General features: G+C 43.6%; 1 long non-coding RNA gene across 1 annotated transcript; it reads left to right on the top strand.

Annotated features, from left to right (window-relative positions):
* The first annotated feature begins 8,631 nt into the window (after positions 1 to 8,631).
* Positions 8,632 to 22,446, top strand: LOC125441470. The gene is made up of 3 exons (XR_007245864.1): positions 8,632 to 8,839; positions 11,515 to 11,520; positions 22,437 to 22,446. It is a non-coding gene; the product is annotated as an uncharacterized LOC125441470 (long non-coding RNA).
* The last annotated feature ends 260 nt before the right edge of the window (positions 22,447 to 22,706 follow it).

The following is a 22,706-nucleotide window of genomic DNA, read 5'->3' as shown; positions in this document are numbered from 1 at the left end:
CTCCTTTCCATCTTTTGCTTCCCTCCACCCAGATAAGCAGATCAGACTTGATGCAGTGCCGCTCATCAAGTTTGTCTTGTTATATATATTATTGTTCGCCGCCCTGAGCCCCTTGGGGGAGGGTGGGGTATAAACACAAATATAAATAAACATAAATAAATAAACTGATTTTATTAGAATCAAAATGTGCCAAGTTAGGAAGAAGAAGAAGAGTTTGGATTTATATCCCCCCTTTCTCTCCTGCAGGAGACTCAAAGGGGCTGACAATCTCTTTGCCCTTCCCCCCTCGCAACAAACACCCTGTGAGGTAGGTGGGGCTGAGAGAGCTCCGAGAAGCTGTGACTAGCCCAAGGTCACCCAGCTGGCGTGTGTAGGAGTGTACAGGCTAATCTGAATTCCCCAAATAAGCCTCCACAGCTCAGGCGGCATAGCTGGGAATCAAACCCGATTCCTCCAGATTAGATACACGAGCTCTTAACCTCCTACGCCAACCTGTGGCACAGGGTAGTAAGCTGCAATACCACCATCAAAACTCTGCTCACGACCTGAGGTCGATCCCGACAAAAGTCATTTCCAGGTAGCCAGGTCAAGGTTGATTCAGCCTTCCATCCTTCCGAGTTCAGTAAAATGGGTACCTAAGTTGCTGGGGGTAAAGCGTAGATGGCAAAGCACCTTGTAAACATAGTTCATCCTGTCCTCTGCTATCTCTCCTTCTTCTCCCAGCAGAGAGAAATACTCAAGAGATTTTTTAAAAAATTCCTTGAATCCATAATATTTACAGATTTCAATTAGGGTTTCTCATGTGATCATTTTTTTAAAAAAAACATGGTTTAGTCAAATGTTGTCCAAGTGTTTGCAAAACATCAACTTTATTAAACAGCAGCAACAGCAACAGATATTTCAGTTGTCAGCCAGTTTAAAAGTGATAATTACAAACAGATTAGTTAAGTGCTACAGGGTTTTTAAAAGAAAAAAAATAATGAATTGTAATTTTTAACTGTTAGATAAAGTTTCCATTGATGCCAGTGCTAACAGCTCTTCTCTTTCATTTTTTATCTTAAAATATTGGGATCAGCCTCCAATTAATTAAAAACAAGTGACATATTTTTTAAAGTTAGTTTTTAGCACTGTGGTTAAACTCTACAAGGTCACCATGAAGGAGGAGATGGTTTTGGATTTATACCCTGCCTATCTTTCCTAAAAGGAATCTCAAAAACAACTTACAAACTCCTTTCCCTTCCTCTTCCCACAACAGACACCCTTGTAAGGAAGGTGGGGCATTACAGTTGTGTAAGGAGGCAAAAAACACAGCAAACCCTCCACACTGTCAGAAAGCCCCCACTGGACTTAATAGATCTACTCCACTGAAAAAGGTGGCATGAATCCAAAGCCCTGGGCACCGGGATAGTGACAGCAGTGGCCAATTGGACACTAATTAGCATTGACTCCTCTCTCCACCATGTATCCAGACCCTCTTCCCCCCACACTGTACCAATAACATTGGAGCCCCCCCCCCACACACACACCTTTGATGGGACTGTTAATCACCAGAGTGGCTTCGTTTATTTGTTGAGAGTTCCTTTCACAATCCTGCCTTCTTGCCCTGTGTTTTAATGACTATTTTTATGATTTTCTTTGTCAGCTCTGGTTTATTATTATTATTATCATCATCATCATCATCACCGCCGCCGCCGCCGTCGTCGTTATTATTATTATTATTATTATTATTATTATTATTATTATTATTATTATTATTATTATTATTATTATTATTATTATTATTATTATTATTATAAACCGTCCTCCCCCGGAGGGCTAATCATTTTAATGATCTGCTTTTGTTGGTTTTAATGTGTTTTTTTTTAAAAGATGTAATTTTATTATGTCTGCTTTTAATGTGAGAGCTTCCGCGGCGGCCTTTATGAGGACAGAAAGGGCAAGGAGTACATTTTGTAAATAAATAAAAAGGCCGGGGAATTTTTCCTGACTCTTCGATGAAGCCCTCCTGATAGACAGAGTAGCGGTGAGTCAGTTTGGTGCTCTGAAAAGTACTCAGCACCGAGTGGTACTAAATACACAGTCAGTGCTTGTACAGGAGGAAGAAGAAATGTTCAGTTCATGCTTTTCCCAGTTTGTTCTTCTGTCTTCACTAAGGCACAGAAAATAAGGTAAAAGCCACCCATTTCTTTCTTACTTCTGGGATCTTCATGAATGAGAATTTCAGCCTTCTGATATTTTGTGCTGGTCTACTGGTTTGAAGCATCCCCTATCCTGGTTTAACTAATCCTCAGATTGCTCTATATTACCCAGAGACCTGACTCCATCAAGTAAGGAGAATCCTTCTGTTATCCAGATGGCTTTGCTGAACATCTGCCATGGAGGCTACACATTCATTCATTCATATACAGAGCTCACTGGTGCCTTGGATTGAGTCAGAGGGTCTGAAGGCAATACCTCCGCTCCCTCTACTGACCAGAGATAATTCTGCAGCCCTCCTTGGAACATTCCCTGGAAGTCCTGTAGATGGCTGGGTGGTTCTATGGTCTTCATCAGAACTGGCCATTCTATTAGGCTGTCTTATCACAATCACTTAGAGGCCTGTCCAAAGGGAGGGCTGAAAGGGCTCCTGGATGTGGAATGACTTTTGGATTTGCCTCCCTGGGGCACTTACCCCGGTGGAGGGGCAGATCTGCTGGCAGCAGTGCATCTCACAGTCCCACCACCAAAAACCTGGAAGCTAAGGCAGCAGTGAGCAGCCCTCTAGGGAGAAAGGTTTGAGTCTCGTCCTTTGCATGCTGTGTTGGTATTCCATTTGAATGGAATTATCATTGAGAGGAGGTCTGAAAAATAGAAACCTCCCCTTCATTCTGAAGTAGTTCAGTCCACTCTACCATTTCATTCTTCTGTATGTGTAGATCAGGGCCAGGTCTGGGTTGGCTTATAGCCAGTGAGGCTTAGTGGTTATGAGCAAGTGGACTCTAACCTGGAGAACTGGGTTTGATTCCCCACTCCTCCACATAAGTGGCCTACTCCAATCTGGTGGACTGGATCTGTTCCTTTACTCCTCCACATGAAGCCTGCTAAGAGACCTTGTGTTAGTCACAGTTCTCTCGGAGCTCTCTTAGCCCCACCTGCCTCACAATGTGTCTCTTGTGAGGAAAGGAAAGAAAGGAATTTGTAAGATGCTTTGAGACTCCTTACGGTTGGGAAAAGTGGGATATGAATCCAAATTCTTCTTCTCTTCTTCAGGCAAGCATAAACATATTGACTCAACGTAAGGATCATTTTAACCTGCAAACAAATTATCAGTGTGGTCATGTAGGCTACTGGAATTTAGAGGATACATGATGGGTGAATTTGACTTTGAACATGTACTTCCCACAGTTTGCTGTGTCCCTCGCTGGAATATTTAGGAAGACATGAAGGAAACTTTTTCAAAACTTTGCAGTTTTGAAGGGTGTGGAGGGACTTTCAGGCTTAAGAGTACAGCAATGTGTTGTGGGTGTAATCATGAGCACTGGACTTCAGGCACCCCCAGGGGGATGAGTTAAGAACTAAGACATGCAGCCTGCAAAAGCTGGTATCACAGCAGGACGAACAGAGCAGTAATTAATCACTGTGGTCTCAGTACTGCCGTTAAACTAATGAAGCTAATTTATTGACAGTGGTTTACAAAGGTTTAAGTCTCAGTATTTAATGGGTCTTCTGGAAGTCTTCCTAACTGGCCAAGTCTTGGAGGGGGAGGGGAGTTTTCTGCAGGCATTTGTTACACTCAATCCCAAAGCGACATTGAGTCATCAGTGTTCTATTGGCCTTAAACCTTATGTTTATACCTTTTTTATGAGGAGGGATTCCCTTCCTTCCTTCCTTCCTTCCTTCCTTCCTTCCTTCCTTCCTTCCTTCCTTCCTTCCTTCCTTCCTTCCTTCCTTCCTTCCTTCCTTCCTTTCTTTCTTTCTTTCTTTCTTTCTTCCTTCCTTCCTTCCTTCCTTCCTTCCTTCCTTCCTTCCTTCCTTCCTTCCTTTCTTTCTTTCTTTCTTTCTTTCTTTCTTTCTTTCTTTCTTCCTTTCTTCCTTTCTGCCTTTAGGTCCCACCTTTCCATCCAATGCCATGTATTCATTCTACTAATCCCTTGTTTCATATACCTGTATTCTGTTTTGGGGAACTTTTATGGCAGAGCTGTATAGTATTATTTGCTGGTAAACATCAGCTAAATGTTAGTACATAATGGAAGAGATGCCTGCTTACTGTAGATCCCCAGTTATTTTTCTCCTCAGAAAGCTGTGTTAGAAATTGGAACAATTGTCAGGATATAGTTTGAATTACCAAAAGACTTGAACTTTCCTTCTAAGCTCCAGCCTTTTGGTAGTTCAAGCTATATCCTGGCAATTGTTCCAATTTCTAACACAGCTGTCTGGTGAAAAAGTTACTGTGAATCCATAGTAAGTAGGCATCTCATCCATGCGGTTTAAGGCAGCTTACAATAATTCTCAGCTAGAATTCTCAGTTAAAAACAAAAATAGCAGACCCAGAATCTAGTAGGTGAAGTTAAAGATCTTCTGCCTGAAACCCTGGAGAGCGGCTGCCAGTCTGAGTAGACAATTCCGATCTTGATGGACTGATAGTCTAATTTAAAAAAAGGCAGTTCCATGTGTGTTCACAGCCTCCAGGACCATGGATAGCTCCAAGTACTCAGCTTTCATATAGTTGTTATTCTTTGGCTTCCATAGCTGCTTTTGTTGCCCAACAAGGGACACATGACATGGTTTTAGCTTCCTTAATGGAATAAGTTATTATGAAGATAGTGTTCCTATTTTGCTGTGGCCAGGACAGTGTGCATTAATTGCTGATTAAGTAATTTCCTGATCCAGAAAATAGGAAATCATGGGGATACCTGTCAATATATGTGAACCTGGAACTTTGTGAATGCATGAATCTGTTGCTATGCTTTTGTGAACCTGACTTAGAAAATGCACTTTGTTGTTTTTTGAAATTCTGCTTATTATCCAGTCTATGGACTTATAATGTGCATGTATAACCCTTGGAACTGTATGATTTGTGCTACAGACCTTTATATGGGTGCTTGTGGATAATATTAAATATGCATGAGTTAGTGCACACACACATTATATCTTTACTTACTGCCATTGTATAGTGACTTGACTTGTTTGTCCCTTGATATATCAGTTCCTCACTACGCTATACTTCTTTTTTGGTTTGTTTGTTTTTCTTTTCAGCCCTGTCCCTTACAGACTTGCCACCATGCATACAAAGGAATCTCTTTGCCCCTTCTTTACTTGAAGCAAGAATTCTGATCATCCTGTATTTCCTACATTCATTTTTCACACCTGCATCATTACAAAAACATCAATGTGTATGTTCCAAATCAAATAAATGTGTTTACAAGCAAACCAATATTGGTAGGATCAAGTGCTATCACCTCTAGGTAACTCCCAAACCATGAACCAAAGAAAGAAAAGATATCTTGCATAGACTCTTCTTTCAGGTAAAAGATTTGGGGTGCTCAAACTGTGCATCCTAATCCACTTAAATCCAGCCTCCATTTAATTGATGGTTCAGGTAAAGTTTTCTGAAGTAAAAGAAAGCTCTGCCCAAGGTTGGCAGTCCTGGGAAATCTCCAGATCAGCCAAAATTGCTGAAACTCCATTGGCTTTGCCTGAGTTGCTAGGAGGATGAATTGGTCTCCTGGAGTCAATATTAAGGTAACAAAGAGCAATTAATTAGTCAATTAGTATTGACCACTTGGGAAGGGACTCTTTCATGAGTGAGTGCTAGTCACCATCTGATTTGTCTCTATCTGATCCAACTCTTAGTTTGTCAATAACTCCTGCAAACACTTTAAGCTGGACATGCTTTGGAATATTAGAATCATATCTGTCCTTCCAACATCCCCTCCCCTGCACCCCCAATCCTGGTCAAAATCCAGTCAGTTTAATGCTGAATGCAGAAACTAAAGACTAGTTTAACTATTCAGTAGGACTGTATTAAATCTTTTCCTGAACTGTGCTTCTTTAGGCTGCAGGGAGGGAGAAGCATCTTTGACAATATGGGTGGAACACTTCTTCTGGGTGTAGAAAACTAGCATGCTTCTTCTGAGCATGCTTCTTCTGTGTGTAGAAAACTAGCTATCAGCACAAGCAGAACACACACAGGGCATGTTCAAATTTCAGGAGGACTGGTTGAGCAGACAAGACATATCAGAAGCAGAATGGAGGCTGAAAATATCACTTTTTCAAATGGTTGCATCTCACTTCTGTTTCCCAACCATGGACCTGTTTTCCAGCTCTACCCACTATCAAACCAGGAGATTTATGACCAGATACTTCCCTCCCTAAGAAAAGTCTACAGATGCCCTCACTCCCAACTGGCCCAAGACTCTTTTGTATGCCTTTTCATTCCATATGTTTATTTCACTGATAAATGGGTTTTATTGGTATATTATTCTATATTGCATTTGTTTTTAGGTTATCAGTGTTTTATAATTTTTATCTTATTTTGTATCCCCTTCTGAGACCTTTGGGTATAGGGTGGGCTAAAAATGCAAACAAAAAATTCAGCCTTAGCTTCCCCAGACATTTGGGGGAGGAGGTTCCTATATGCAGAGAAGTCTGAGGTCCATGGAGGAGAGAGCATTCAAAAGCCAACATGGAATATCCTCAGGGATCCCTAGACATTGCCAAATTCTTGGCACTGCAGATTTTAGTTTATTTATTTATTTAAAGCTGCTGATAATGTCTGAACCTATTTATTTTAACTTGATTCTCCTCACTCTCCCTGTTGTATTTTAAACTCATGCCAATAGAAGGTTGATGATGATGATGATGAAGCCAAGATGGTGTGAGATTAGAGTGTCAAACTAGGATCTGGGAGACTCAGGTTCAAATCCCTGCTCTGCCACAGACGCTCGCTGGGTGATCTTGGTCCAGTTGCATGCTCTCTGCCTCACCCACCTCACATGGTTGTTGTGCGGATAAAACGGAAGAGAGGTGATTGATGTCAGCTGTTTTGGGTTCCTATTACGGAGTGAGGTGGAATATAAAACAAACAAGCAAACAACAGGCAAAATGTCCTCTCCTGTCTGGAGCCCTGAAAGTAAAATCCAGAAAAAGGATTCGTGGTTTGATTCTGTGGAACATTTAAATTGACTAACCGCTAGTCTTCATTGAAACCAACATGTATCTGACAGGGTTGTAAACTTTAGCAGATTAAAAGCCTATTCATATGGTTGTTTATTCCAAGTAAGATTTCAGTGTTCAATAGGATGGAACCCAGTGTGTGCATAGTCTGTGGAGATCAAGTCTTATTGGATTGAGCCCCACCTACCTCACAGGTTGTTTGTTGTGAGGGGGGAAGGGCAAGGAGATTGTAAGCCTCTTTGAGTCTCCTGCAGGAGAGAAAGGGGGGATATAAATCCAAACTCCTCCTCCTCCTCCTCCTCCTCCTCTTCTTCTTCTTCTTCTTCTTCTTCTTCTTCTTCTTCTTCTTCTTCTTCTTCTTCTTCTTCTTCTTCTTCTTCTTCTTCTTCTTCTTCTTCTTCTTGATATGCATAAAGTCAAACTGCACAGATTTTCTGATGGATGCCGGAATAGGACATTTTTAAGCTCACGGAGAGTTCACACCTGCAGCTCATACCTGTTGAGCAGCGACAGAAAGTTTCAGCTGACTTTGCTTACAAAATGTTATCCGTCAGGGCAGGGGATGCGAGATCAGCTGGATTTGTGGGCTCATTCACACATGCAAATCAACCTTTGATGTGGCAGTCCCACATGTATAAGCCTGCCTCAGGTCATCCCTGTCATCCCATTACTTGAAAATCCTTTTACTGGTCCTTATTAAAACCATAGCCCTCTCTCTCCTCCAGGCAACTCTAACTACTGCCTGAGTTCTGGGTTTGCCAAATAGAGATATTTATTGCAGCTCTGTCCTCTGTAAATCATGCAGATTTAATCATATAATCCTTTGGCTGAATGCCAGACTGCCGGCTAATCAACCGGTGATCTCAAGAGATGGTAAACTATGTCAGAACTCGGAGACCATGCAGGAAGGTCAGTTGGGTGTCCTGAGCTGAACTGGGTACCTTGGCATTCTGATATCCTGTGCCCTGGGGATGCTGGTCAGGGGAAGGAACTGGAAGAAGTCTTGGTTGCATCCTAGAATGGTTGAGGGTTATTGTTAGAGTGCTCACTTTGCAAACAAAAGATGCCAAGCAATGTTCCCTGTTCTGCCCCCCCCCCCCCCACGTTGTCGTCTTTGATTGAGGTGCCCTGTTCTTGGTTGGGACAGAAAGGGGGAATGCAAGCCATTTTCTACAGTTCTTAAAATGGCTTTATTCGAAGGAAGAAACAAGACCCTAACTCCTCCCAGGGTTAACTAAAATGAGTACTTCATTATCCCTGTGCTGCAGGGAAGCTGTAAACTTGGTTCTTCTCCGGCTGCTGTTGGCTGGTAGACAGTCCCTTGCTTCCTTGTAGCTCTGGAATACTTGCTCTTGCTGTAGACGAACTTGGCTTGCTCTCTTTTTAGACCACCATATAAACCCCATGGTCTTGTCTGGACCTATATGGTTTACATAGACGTTATGAACAGTGCGGAGATCCTCACCCTTAGCACCTCATAGATTAACTGAATAACTAACACAGAGGGCTTCTGGGTGGGGAAAGGAGAATTGTCTGCTGGGAAAAAGTCTTAAAGGGGGCAGGGACTAACTAAAACACCCTCCCACGAAAGACTTAATAATGAGGCAAAACCCATACTAACTACAGGGAAACTGAATCTTAAAAGGGAAATAACTAAAGGCTCTGTGGGGGCATGACATTCCCTGTAAACTGTGCACCACTATGCAGCCACCGTATTGGTACAATGCAGATAAGGGGCTACAAAGGAGGATGTTTTCATTGGCTCAAAGCAACACCCTGCCATCTGCTGTCTTAGAGGGTAGATTCAATAAAATCCCCTATGAACAGAGGCTCTGTGGTTGCTCCTTGGAAGAAGTCGATTCTCTGGAGCATAAGTTGCTTAAGTGCCCTCTATATGACAAGCTTAGAGAAGAAATCCTGGGGCCTATTTTGACTGAACAGGTTGGAAAAGACAATAAATGGAAACTGAACTATTTGCTGTTGGGTGAGGACAAAAGAGTTTCCAGTGATGTAGCCTAGTTTTGTATTTTAGTAAACAAATGCAGAAGAGCAGGTGGACAGGAGACCCTTAATTCCCATAGAGGAATGGTAAAATAAATTTTACTTATTATAAATGAATTCCGCAGGGCCTGTAAGACCGTGTTGTTCCACTGGGCCTTCGGAGTGTCCAGCCGCTGATATGGTGCCCCCTCACTGCTCTTTGCCCTGGCGCTGTTACATCAGGGCCCTCTCATACTGAGGGGCCCGTCGTCCCGCTTCTTGGGGTAGGTTTTAATTGGGGTTTCTGGACGCCTCTTGTTTATTTACTTATTAATTGTTATCCGCTGTTTTATATGAGTTTTTAAGAAGTTTTATTGATGATTAATAAGATGGAGCTTATGTATTATATTGTGTATGACTTGCTCCTGCTTAATGTTTTTTTAACTGTGTTGTTCACCGCCCGGAGCCCTTCGGGGATCGGGCGGTATAGAAATTGAAGATATATAGAAAGAAAGAAAGAAAGAAAGAAAGAAAGAAAGAAAGAAAGAAAGAAAGAAAGAAAGAAAGAAAGAAAGAAAGAAAGAAAGAAAGAAAGAAAGAAAGAAAGAAAGAAAGAAAGAAAGAAAGAAGAAAGTTTAGATTAGAAAGTTAAAATATAATCTCTTCGTTTATAACTAATTTGGAATTTGGCTTTTTATGAATTGTTGTTTTACTGGTTGTTAAATAAACTGAAACTGATAAGGGGCTACCCAATAGGGGGAACTCTCCCAGGAGGCTCAGAGTTCTATGCAATGTTTTTGAACTTCCAGGCAGTGCTGGGAAACAGGATCAATCCCCAATATCTTCAATTAGCAGAGGCTGAAAAAACACATTTTTTGCTAGGGCTCCTGGACTGCCACCACTAATCAGAATAGAAAATATGAAGCTAGATGAATGACAGGGAAGGACCTGGACTCAGTGGTAAACCATATGCTTTGCATGCCAAAGGCTTCATATAAGAGCATTTATAAACTGAATGCCAAAATGTATTTTTACTTTCAAACAGATGTGGTGGTGCGGGGGAAGCAGGGCTAGGTAGGCACTAGAACCCAGGCCGAGCATTCAACAACAAAGAAGGTTTGGCATGTTGAGTTTGGTTTCCCCTATTTGGGAATTGTCGTCATCTGTTAGCTCTACTTACATCGATCAATTTGGGCTTCAACCAATCGTTGTTATACATCTCAAAAATCAAATCGAATATCACATACTAGCTTAATTATTTATGCTAAATTAACTTTTTACAATGTTTCCATTCCTTTAACAGAACAGGTAGAATAAAAAAGAATCAGTTTACAAAAGTGAAGAAAATACAACCCTCTCTCAATCCTTTAGTATACTTGAAAGGAGGTCCTGAAGAATTCCTTCAATAATGCCCAATCTTTATAAGTGTCCTTAAGTTGCAATTTCCCAGTCAGCAAGTCTAGGTCCATGTAGGTCCATAGTTTTACATACCAGTCCTGGAGAGTAGGTATTTGCGGTGATTTCCAATATTTGGCTATTTCCATGCGGGCCGATGAAGCTATATAAGTCAGTAATAAATTTTTATCATTATATAACCCCAGTAAATAAACTTCTGGCAACATTTCAAATTTTAATTTCAATATTTGTTGAGTTTTCTTATGTATCTTTCTCCAAAATTTTTGTATTTTTTTGCACGTCCACCAAGTATGGAAAAAGGAGCCAATCTCCTTGCTGCATTTCCAGCATAAAGGTGAATAATTACTGTTTATTTTGGAGATTTTTGATGTGGTGATATACCATCTATGAATCAGTTTACCTATATTCTCTCTTATATCAATACATGCTATATTTTTATAGGCATTTTTCCATATTTGTCCCCACTCTTCAAGTACCAAGTTTCGGCATGTTGAGTTTTGTGGTGGAGCAATATACAAACCTAATAAAATCTTTATTTATTTATTTACCTTGGATTTCTATCCCACCCCATCTCCGAAGGGTTCTGAGCGGGTCACGACACAATTCAGATGTTCCGCAAATTAAAAATATAAATCCGCATTAACATTTTAAACCATCTAAAACAATTTAAAATAACACTGAGATGGGAGTAAAATGGTTTATCCTTCCCACTGTTCCCTCCTCCCGCTCCCCTCCAGAAACCGAAAAGATATTATAATAAGTTCAGACAATCCAGTCGGTTAGTTGGAAAAGGCCTGGTGGAGCAACTATGTCTTGCAGGCCCTGTGGAATCAACAGTTCCTGCAGGGACATACTATAGACCAGTGATGGCGAACCTTTTTGAGACCGAGTGCCCAAATTGCAACCCAAAACCCATTTATTTATCGCAAAGTGCCAACACGGCAATTTAACCTGAATTCTGAGGTTTTAGTTTTAAAAAAACGATTGGCTCCGAGGCATGCGTTACTTGGGAGTAAGCTTGGTGGTAGTAGTTGGCTTTGCTTTGAAACAACCATGCAACTCTTCGAACGGGTCAATCACGACCCTAGGAGGGTTTACTCAGAAGCAAGCCCCATTGCCAGCAACCAAGCTTATTCCCAGGTAACGCATCATACTTTAGTTCTTTGCATGAAAATCAGTGGGGTTTAACAGCGCTTAACAGGGTTACCTACACTGCTTCCCCAAAACTAGGTCTTAGGTTTAATGCTGATAATCGAGCCCAGTGGCCCAGGCCAGCCTAGATGGGGGGGGCGCGATCCCCCCCACATGATGAGTTCTGTTTGCACGTGCCCACAGAGAGGGCTCTGAGTGCCACCTCTGGCACCCGTGCCATAGGTTCGCCACCACTGTTATAGACAAACACAATGGTGTAACAGCATCAGATAATCTTCTAACCTTCAACTGTTGGGCAAACTTTTGCTGAAAAAAGCCAACTGGTTCTCCAGCCTCCCAACCTTCAGTTGCCTAGTTGACTTCTGGTGATACAAGTCAGCCATTCCTCCGGCTTTTTGGCCTGAAAATTTTTAAGCTTTTAAACAAAGTTTTTAAACAAACCCAACTTTTTGTTAATCTGTAAAGTATAACTTTACAGAGATCTATCAATGCCCAGCTTTCAGTTTCCCCCACACTTTTCATACATTCTGGGCCTTCATTACAGTTATAGGCCTGAATGCAGACTGCCTCTGCAAAGGCCAACAGACTTGTGACAGGGGGGTAAATATGCAGGTTGTAATCTCTGTTGCTTTAAACTCAGCAGTTCCTCTGGGGTTCAGGTTTGTGATCTCTGTCAAAAGCTCCATATTCCAGCATAATGAGAACAATGTTTCCGACAGACTGACAGATTTCAAGGTTGAAAGGGACCACTGTGGACCTCTAGCTTGAACTCTTGTATAATTCAGCTGTAGAGTTTTTCTTGACAATTCTTTGCTTGGCTGCCGAAGGTATTATTTTTCCCAACAATGCTAAGCAACTCCGATCAAATCCCTGCCCCTTTTAGCTTGCAATTTTCTTCCTTGACTTGGCTGAAGATTTATTGTACAATATCACTTTATTTTGTATAACATCCTTCACAGAGACTCTATCCTCTGAATATGTTGGTGAACCAAATAAAAACCAGACAGTGCAAGGCATAAATTACCAGAAGGTAGAGTCTTCAAGATATTGGACAGTGAATAAATTGAAGCATTCAGTCATAAGGCTGATAAATGGGGGGAAGAAAAATTCACGAGTTTAAACGATACATTTAACTTTTAGGAAGAGATGTGAAGTGAGTGGATGAAATGATGAAGCATGGGAAAATAGGAGCTGGCTGTAGAGATGGAAGAGGATGTTGTCCCCATTTGGGATAGAAGTTAAGTATAGGCATTGGGGACACTTATGGTTGAACATCTGCCCATTTATCTCACATTCTGCTTGCCAGTTGTAAACAGGAAGCTGATTATCCACAAGATGTTCAGGTGCTTCTGAGAGAATTCACATGCATCTAGTTTACACAATTATGCTACTTTCTCACATGGTGAGATTCATTTTTTTAACAGCAGCTGCTCAACCTCCCAGAAATCTTTCTGCTGCCTACATTTTAAAAGACACAGAGTAATAATAAAATATTTTTGATAGTTTTGAGTTGAGACTTACTACTTGGACTTACTGTGTGCCATCAATATCTGCCCATGAACTCAGCTCTTCTTCTTGACTGCTTTTTACAATTTTTACTCAAACAGATGCCAGTGACTCTGCAGACACAAAAAGAAGGCAAAACCATCTATCTAATGCTGTTCATTTAGAAGTAGCCTCCCAGATGTATAGGTACAAAACAGAAATAAACATTCAACTGAAAAAAAAACACCTCTAGCTGCCCCTGTGGTCTAAAATTCCTTACAGCCCCATCATTGTCCCACATATTTTGTGCTATATAGATGGATCATATTACCATAGTGACAGGATGCTATTTTAAAAAAGAAGCAGAGTGGATTTTGAGCCTGAAAGCTCTGATTTCTAATGGGTTAAATGGAGTTGCTGCTGTTCATATGAGTTATTTATTCCATTAGTACTCTTTTCTCTGAAGCTTTCTGGCATTCTGTAGGGGCTTTCTGGCAAGATTGCTATAGAGCTCAGCCATATTCAACTTTGTTTAACATCTGTGAGGCTAGTCTGTATTTTTCTGCTCAAGAACTGTGGTTCCAATAATGCACATTCTACAGATTTTTTTTAAAAAAAGTAATTAGGATTGCTAATCTTCAGGTGAAAGTTGAAGATCTTCACAATGCACAAAGTGTCTGTGCGCAATGGGAGCAAATGTCCATTGCAGAAAGATTTCTTGTATGGATGTATTTTGTCAAGCCCAGCTTTCACTGTCCATTCTCTCTGTGGCAAGTGAGACCACTTCTAGAACAACTGTTAATTTGCTTCACTGCCAGACTGGGCACATTTGCCAGTGAGCATGGCTTTGCCTCATGACCTGCCAACCTAGCTCAACCCTTCTGACTTCCTCACCCTGCTTTCCACGTTTCCCCCTCACCCCTCGTTCCATGTTGCCGGCTTTTTCTTTAAATGCTCATTGAGATATTAATGCATAATAACAACAAAGAACTGTTTTTTTCAAGGAACCGTACCAGCAGGGTCTCATTTTGGCTCCACCCCAACTCCCCCACTCTATGTCAGCCCTTCCCGATGACCAGGAGAGCTTTTAAAAACTTTATTTCAAACACACTTTTATTTTAAAACAAGCCTGACTCTCCTCCTGCAGCAGCAGCAGTGGCAGGAAGTGTGTGTGTGCTTGTGTGTGTGTGTGGAGGGGAGGGGAGGGGAGGGGAAAAGACTATCAGGTCTAAGACATGGTCTCCTTGTTCAGCAGCATGTAGTCCAGGGAATTGCTTTGCCTCTTTCATTTGGGAGCAGGATTATTTCTAAAAAGGGACCACAGTATCAACATAACTATAAGAACAGAAATATCAATCTAACAGTGATTTAAAAGCTTTTACAAAGCCAGCAATCTTGGCACTACCGGTGTGATGAGATCTGTGCCTTTAAGGCTGAGTTGATGGGCAGAGTTAAGAGAACTAGCAGAAGCGGGCTCAGGAAAGTTCTCTGCAAAAAAGCTGGCCAGGAGAGAGTGCTTTTTCACGTGTAAACAGAGAAATGTGAGGAGACCCCTCACTGGTCACTGTGCTGTGAAGAGCCCCGAGATAAGAATTCCATTAATAATAAGCCCTAGATTCCAACTGATTCCCAATTGACAGTGATCCATCCCCCCAGAGAAAATGGTTGCTCTGGAGGGTAGACTCTGTGGCATTATACCATGCTGATGTCCCCCATCTCCAAACTCTGCCCTCCCCAGGCTCTGCACTCAAATCGTCAGGTATTTCCCAAGCTGGAATTGGTGACCCAATTTATAATGGCTCTTCCACCAGGCTTTTCCAACTAGCCAGCTGGGTTGAATAATGTAAGACCCTCTCCTTTCAGCCTCTGGAGGGTGTAGGGAAAAGGTGAGTGGGATGGTGATTGGAGATTACATTAATTACAGCCATCTGAATCTATTTATTGGGGTTGGAGCTTACTGTTTTAATATTTGTATATTTATATTTGCATTGTTATTTTTAATGATTTTATCGATTGTTTATTTTATATTGTAACCCACCCCACCCTGAGCCCTACAAGGGTAGGGCGGAATATAAATGTAATAAAATAAATAATTAATAAATAATGGACTAAAGCAGAAAGAGACAACGGTTTATCCTCTATGTTCTGGCTTCTGCCTGCTGGGACCCCGGTGTATTAGCTGTTCTTCTCACAAGCTCAATAATCGCTGTCTTTTTCAAAATTGGTTTTTAAATATGTGTGTGTGTGTTGATGATGCATGTGCCTATTCTTTTTTAGACTTATCTGTGTTTGTATGTTTTTTACAGAACCCTCTGATGAAGCACGGGCAAAATGCGTAGGGATCATCAAGTCTAATAAATTGGGTTTTTTCTCCCCCACTGTCCTAATTGTTTGTTTGTTTGCCTTTTCTTCTTCCCATTAAAATCCATACGTCTTCATGACATTTGTGTATCAGTCACATAAAAACGGTGTAAAAACAGCCCAGAGCTGCTGCATAAGAGTCATTTGCAGTGAGGAAAATGAGGCAAATCCGGAGGATAACAAGGGATGGAAGACAGAAGAAATCCCAAGAGCTGTATCAGCTCACAACTACTCATAATAGTAGACCCAGGGCATCAGGGAAGGGTCTCTGGCCAAGGCACCCAAGTGACTGCATGGGGCAGGAAGAGGAGCTCACTGACATAATGTAGGTTCTTGCTGCATCCCTGTCAGAACAGGAGACAGCAGGTACCACTTTGTGGGTTTATGGCACCCCTGGCTGGCTCTGACCTGTGATGTTTCTGCAGTAGCTCAGCTTAGGCCTGGTTAGTTTTGGCACAGAAGGAGACAATGTCCTCTTTCGCTCAGGGCAAGAAAATGCCTTGAGCTCATCCTGGTGGGAGCAGTCCCAAAACGGATAAGAAGAAGAGTTGGATTTATATCCCCCCTTTCTCTCCTGTAAGGAGACTCAAAGGGGCTGACAGTCTCTTTCCCTCCCACCCCCACAACAAACACCCTGTGAGGTGGGTAGGGCTGAGAGGTTTGAAGAATTGTGACTAGCCCAGGGGTTGGGAACCTGCGGCTCTCCAGATGTTCAGGAACTACAATTCCCATCAGCCTCTGTCAGCATGGCCAATTGGCCATGCTGGTAGGGGCTGATGGGAATTGTAGTTCCTGAACATCTGGAGAGCCGCAGGTTCCCTACCCCTGGGCTAGCCCAAGGTCACCCAGCTGGAGTGTTTTGGAGTGCACAGGCTAATCTGAATTCCCCAGATAAGCCTCCACAGCTCAAGTGGCAATAAAGCCCGTTGTGTGAAAAAAACACAACGGGCTCTTGAAAACTAATACTGCCATCCAGATCAGGGCAAAAATTACCAGAGGTTGTAGGTCATTGTCTGCCTCCACTTTGTGACCCTGACCTTTCTTGGTGGTCTCCCATCTAAGAACTAACCAGGGCCAATCCTGCGTAGCTTCAAAGTCTAAACAGATCCATCTATCTTAGGCTATCCAAGGAGGGTAGGATTGGGGTCTTCAAAACCCACTTCTCAGCTTCTTGAGAGCACTTGGCTGGAAACAGGAAATTCTGTCATGAGGTCACCTGGCTCTTCTCTCGTTCCCATGACTCCCCGAACACGTGACGGATGCCAGAGAGCTGTGCTGGCAATCTGCTTGCGTTGCTTTCTTCCCCAGCCCCAGAGTTTGCTGGATGATCATTTTCTTCGGCGCTGGAGAAATGACATCATATTAAGAAATATGCTCATAATCCCCAAAAGCCAACTTTCTAAATTACCATGGGTGGAGCAGCAGCAGCAGCAGTAATTAACTCTGCTTATCTCCACGTAGGCTTTTTCCCCCTATCTTCAGAAGCAGAAAATAACTACAGGGGAAGCGTTGAAATGACCAACGGTTCTGCGGAAAAAAAATTGAACCAAAAGTACAGCTGGATCTGCTCGATTATTCCTGATGGTAGGTGGTCGTGCAAATGAACGCCTCGTCATATTCTGTTTACTGTAACACTAAGATCTTGCATTTGTCTGTGATCAACTCAAATATTTCCATTGCAACCCAATAAAGAGCAACGAGGGCCTCGCTCCCAGCCACAGCCTGCAGTTCCTTGATATCCAGGCCATCTTCCTGCCTTGCTCTCCATTTTAATTAGAAATTTTAATAGCATTCTAATTAGGTTCTAATTATTCCTAACTTTTATTACAGATTCCTAACCAGTCAAGAATGCTGAAGACAATGTGCTAATTGACAGCAACATTCCAGCAAACGGGGGGGAAGGGAGGAGGATGGGAGATTTTAATCATTCCAGAAAAGAACACACACTTTTTTTGAAAACAAATGGTCATATTTTGGGATCAAACAGGTGACCAATTTAATAACATTTACATCATTCTCCCTATAGCTGTGGCTGATCGTGCATCCTATCCAGTGGTGGAACTCAAATCATTTAACAACTGGTTCAGGTGGTAGGATTCAAATAATTTAACTGGTTGTTTGCGAGCACCATTTTAACAACCAGTTCTGCCGAAGTGGTGCGAACCTGCTGAATCCCGCCACTGATTATCCCTTGCTAGGTGACCAGGAAGGGTTTGAGTGTTTGCTGTAGTTGCTAGGCAACCCCAAATTACTCCTTAAGCCTTCCTACAGAACCAACAGAACAGTCAGTAGGGGACAGAATCTGAATTGGGACCTTGCTGCCTTCCCTGGTAAAGTTCAAATATGTCTTACAGTTATTGTAAATTATATTTTCCCCTTTGGAAATATAGCCCTGGGACTGGATGCATGAATGCATGAAGTTGCTATATACTGAGTCAGACCCTTGAAGGTCCGTCAAGGTCAATGTTGCCTGCTCAGACTGGCATCAGTTCTTTAGAGCCTCAGGCAGTGCCTTTCACATTTCCCACCACCTGATCCTTTCAACTGGTGATGCTGAGGATTGAACCTGGGACCTTCTGCATGCTGAGCAGATGGTTTACATCTGAGCCACAGCTGGAATTGCAAACCTCCAGGTTGCTGGATCGTGAATTCCTGGCATCCAAATTTGCAAAAAAAGCCATTGAAAGAAAACACATCTTAATTGCTTTTTAGGATTACTAATTCCAGGTTTGAAATCCCCGGAGATTTGGGATTGGAGGCTGAGGAGGGCAGGGTGTAATGCCATACAGCCCATCCTATAAAGCAGCCATTTATTGCAGAGAAACTGATCTCTGTCATCCGGCGATACCTTGTAATTCCACGGGAGACATCGTTAAGTATTTGCAGGGATTTCACATAGAGCAGGGGTTGGCAACCTTTACCACCCAAAGAGCAATTTGGACCTGTTTTCCACAGCCCCGAAGATCTACCGAGCCAGAGGGGCGGCTCTGCATGAAGCCGCCTCCGGTTTGGCCCCTCCACTCACCTTTCCTTCTAGCGCTGGGAGGTGGAGGCGCCAGGCAGGGAAACCTTCTCTGCCCGACAGAGCAGGCAGCCGCCTGCTCCGTGGGGCAGAGGGGGGATGGTGGCCGTGGCCTGCCCGGTGCCACCACCTCTCACGCTGTGGGAGGCAGCGGCACCGGGCAGGGAAACCCCCTCTGCCTGAAAGAGCAGGCAGCTGCCTGCTCCATGGGGCAGAGGGGGGGGAAGGGGGATGTCGGCTGTTCTGGAGGGACACGCCCATGCTACCCTCCAACCTCCAGGGGTCGGAGGGCAGCATGGGCATGTCCCTCCAGCCCTCCAGAGCAGCGCTGGAAGGAGAGGTGAGTGGAGGGGATGTGAAAAGTGGCACCCTCACGCACCGAGCCGCCTCCAGTTCGGCCCCTCCACTCACCTTTCCTTCCAACGCTGCTCTGGAGGGCTGGAGGGACACACCCACGCTACCCTCCAACCTCTAGGCCATGCAGATCCGCAGTATAAGGCTGAAAGAGCCGCATGCAGCTCCGGAGCCGCGGGTTGCCGACCCCTGACATAGAGGAAGGAGCGGGGTTGTTTTCCGTCGCCCGAGAAGGTTGGGCCAGAACCAACAAGTTAAAATGAAATTAAAAGAGTTTTCCACTAAACATTAGGAAGAACTGCCTGACAGAGTGGTTTCTCAATGGAACAGGCTTCCTCATGAGGTGACGTGCTCTCCTTCCTTGGAGGTCTTTAAGCTGAGGCTAGGCAGCCGTCTGACAGCAGTGCTGATTCTATGACTTACTATGAATTCATCTCAAAAACACACAAGCACTAAACCTAAAACACGACAAAAAGCAGATCCCATGAATGCTGACACAGATTTAATTTCTGAGAACGACAGGCCGCACAATTAGTGTCAAATCAACAGCTGCGGCTTAAAGGACTATCTCCAATATGCGAACCCAACCAAAATGATAAGCTAGAGGCAAAACTGAATATTGCAAATACATGACACAGATCCACACTGATTCATGCGAATCAACTTTCAAGCAATATGGATCCAAGTTCGAGATAAATCAAAGTCCAAATACACATTTGCCAGTCATTTCTTTTCTCGTTTCATGGAAGGCAGTCCACTAATCCATCTTTTCTGTTTGTGGCTTGCCCTTGATTATTCCATAACAATATTAGAAATCCACTTAAGAGACGTATTCCTTCCTAGTGGGCTAGGCAGCACAGTCCGTGTTCTAAGCACTATTCAGAATCTGCTTTTTGTCTTGTTTTAGCTTGAGTGCTTGTGTGTTTTCAATATATTTAATCTGCCAGCACTTTACCTGTTTGTGATATTTCTTTGTTACTATGAATCTAGGCAGATAATGAGAGGGAGAGCAGGAGGGCAGGAGGAGGCAGCGCTTGGATCTCGTGGTCCTTTCTTACATGCCCGAGGTAATGCTGATCACCTTTTTGGGGTGTGGAAGGAATTTTCCTCCAGATCAGATTGGCGCAGGTATCCTGTTTTTTTCTCCTTCCTCTGGGCATAGGGCAGGGGTCACTGGAGGAGTGGGGTGGGGGTAGGGGTAGTGGGGTGGGGTAGCTACAAATGTCCTACATTATGCAGGGGCTGGACTAGATGACCACTGGGTACATTCCAGGTGTCTGTTTCTATGAGGCCTCCAGGAGCCACCTGAAGGCTGGCAACCCTATTTCACAACCTTGGTTTTCTCTGGGGCCTTTTATCTATCATGTTTTCATGCAATTGTTCCCGATTTATGTAACTCTTTCGGACTATGCCAATAAAGGCTTATGTATGTATGTATGTACCTTGGTTTTCTGTATTAGAAGTAATGAAAGCGGATCTATGGGTGCATATTGAGTCTGAAACAGGACTAACATTAAACACAATGAACATATACAGGCCATGGCATCATCTGGGTCACGGAGAATGTGCCAGTGTTCCCAAGTACACAGGAACAGCCGTGTTCTTCTACTGCAGTAAAATCAAAAATAAGTGCTTTGACTGTGTGTTCCTGCATTGGTGGCCCTTGGGGCCTCTTCCAACTCTATGATTCTCTGACATGATAATCTATTTTTCTCTCTCTCTCTGAAATCAGGGGTGGCACAGCAGGCCTGGATTGGGCCCCCGCCACTACGGATTCTTCTTTGTGACACTGTTTTCCCACGCAAAATAATGAGGTGGCTGCATCGTGTTCCCGGAGCTGCTGGTGACGGATGAAGATGGATGACTTCAGCTAAGAGACAATTTGAAGAGGGATAAATACAAGCAACAAGTTATTCACTGCGGCAATTTGTAAAGAGTGTTAAAAACCTCCCGACAGAATAGTTTCACATCATCTCTTTTTTCCATTTGCGGCCTGACAGGCGCCGGAGTAAATGGCAGTGATTGATGGCTGCAAACATGTCCCTTTAATCTGCAACTTTGCTATTGATTACTTTAAACTCGCGTGGCGCTCGGCATCAACGGGACCTGTCACAGTGGATTGAGATGCGAGGAGATCCTTCAGGGTCGCTGTTGAACAGGAGGGAAAGGGTGAGCAGCAGTTAGATTGGAAGTAGATCACGACGGCAGGGTTAGGTTACTACCTGGTTAAGTTTATACAACCAGCGATCAAGAACTATTTTATCTTCCATATTGTAAATTGTAAAGCACTTTGGGCAATTTATTTTTTTTTAAAAGAAAGACTGAAGGATTTCTGAAAGTGTTCCTAAGGAATCCAGAATGAAATTTTCTTGATCTTTCCACACATCAGAGCAGCAGTGGCGTAGTGGCTAAGAGCAGGTGCACTCTGATCTGGAGGAACTGGGTTTGATTCCCAGCTCTGCCACTTGAGTTGTGGAGGCTTATCTGGGGAATTCAGATTAGCCTGTGCACTCCCACACACGCCAGCTGGGTGACCTTGGGCTAGTCACAGCTTCTCGGAGCTCTCTCAGCCCCACCCACCTCACAGGGTGTTTGTTGTGAGGGGGGAAGGGCAAGGAGATTGTAAGCCCTTTTGAGTCTCCTACAGGAGAGAAAGGGAAGATATAAATCCAAACTCTTCTTCTTCTTTTGTCCCCATTGAGATAGCGTGGCAATTATTACAAATTTTAGGAACTGGACCAGAGGACGGGAGAATGGTGGTAACAGAATAGGATAGATTGGGAACATCCTCACGTAGACCAGTTAGGCAGGGGGGCACCCTGAGTGTTCATCTTTGGATGAACCCTTCATTAACAGAACTTTCCCTCAAGCACCTTTCGCAAGCACTAAAACCGTTTCAACAGGGAAAAACTCTACTGCCTGAGCCTATAAAATTGCCATTATATGATCTCCAATTAAGCTTCCGAATTGTTTCTGAGAGCTTAACTGACCTTGTTCTCCAGAATTATTGCCTGTCTTGAGTTATGACTCTCTGGAACAACCAACCCACCTCCTGCACCCCCAGTTTGGGTCTCCATTAGCACAGGAAAGCCACAGACATTGCGTTTGCCAGATTCCCTGTAGCATCTACCTGGTCCAAGCGAGCGGATTAGGACTGTGGACTCTGTATGTGCTCCCTTGGGAGAGCTCTTCAATGCAATCAGTCCCAATACTTCACTTGACTTTGCCACCCATTTGGCAGCCAGGGTGTCAAAGTAAGGACATGTAATCAGAAGCGTACCAGGGGCAAATGGGGCCCAGAGACAAATTGTCTCCAGGATGCCCCCAGGCTCTGCCCCCACCACCCTAGCTCCACCCCTGATGCCCCCAGGCTCCACCCCCACTGACCTCAACCCTGCCCATGTCACCATGGACATGGACAAGGTCTAGGGTGCCCAACTCCCTCCAGACTCCCCCTGCTGGCTGGGTTCCCAGCCAGCAGCCTGCAGTCTCTTCTGAAGAGTGGTGGGAGTCCAGGGTGGGGTTGAGGGCACTCAGATGGGGTCGAGGCACGTAAAAATAACAATACAGCAGGACTTCCTGGTCACGTGGGGGGCCGATTTTGCACCCCCCATGTGACCAGAAGAGTGGCGCCCGGGGACAAGGGGTACCCCTTGTCCCTAGGCAGATACGCCACTGCATGTAATTGTCCTGTACTCCTTGCTGAGGTACACTGACATATAAACACACCTGCAAACTGCCTTATACTGGATAGCAGAAAGTACCGCCAAGTTGCCGCTGA

The sequence above is a fragment of the Sphaerodactylus townsendi genome, linkage group LG12, assembly GCF_021028975.2.
Source record: "Sphaerodactylus townsendi isolate TG3544 linkage group LG12, MPM_Stown_v2.3, whole genome shotgun sequence".
Taxonomy (NCBI): domain Eukaryota; kingdom Metazoa; phylum Chordata; class Lepidosauria; order Squamata; family Sphaerodactylidae; genus Sphaerodactylus; species Sphaerodactylus townsendi.
The sequence above is the reverse complement of the archived record's forward strand: the minus strand, read 5'-3'. Positions and strand labels throughout refer to the sequence as shown.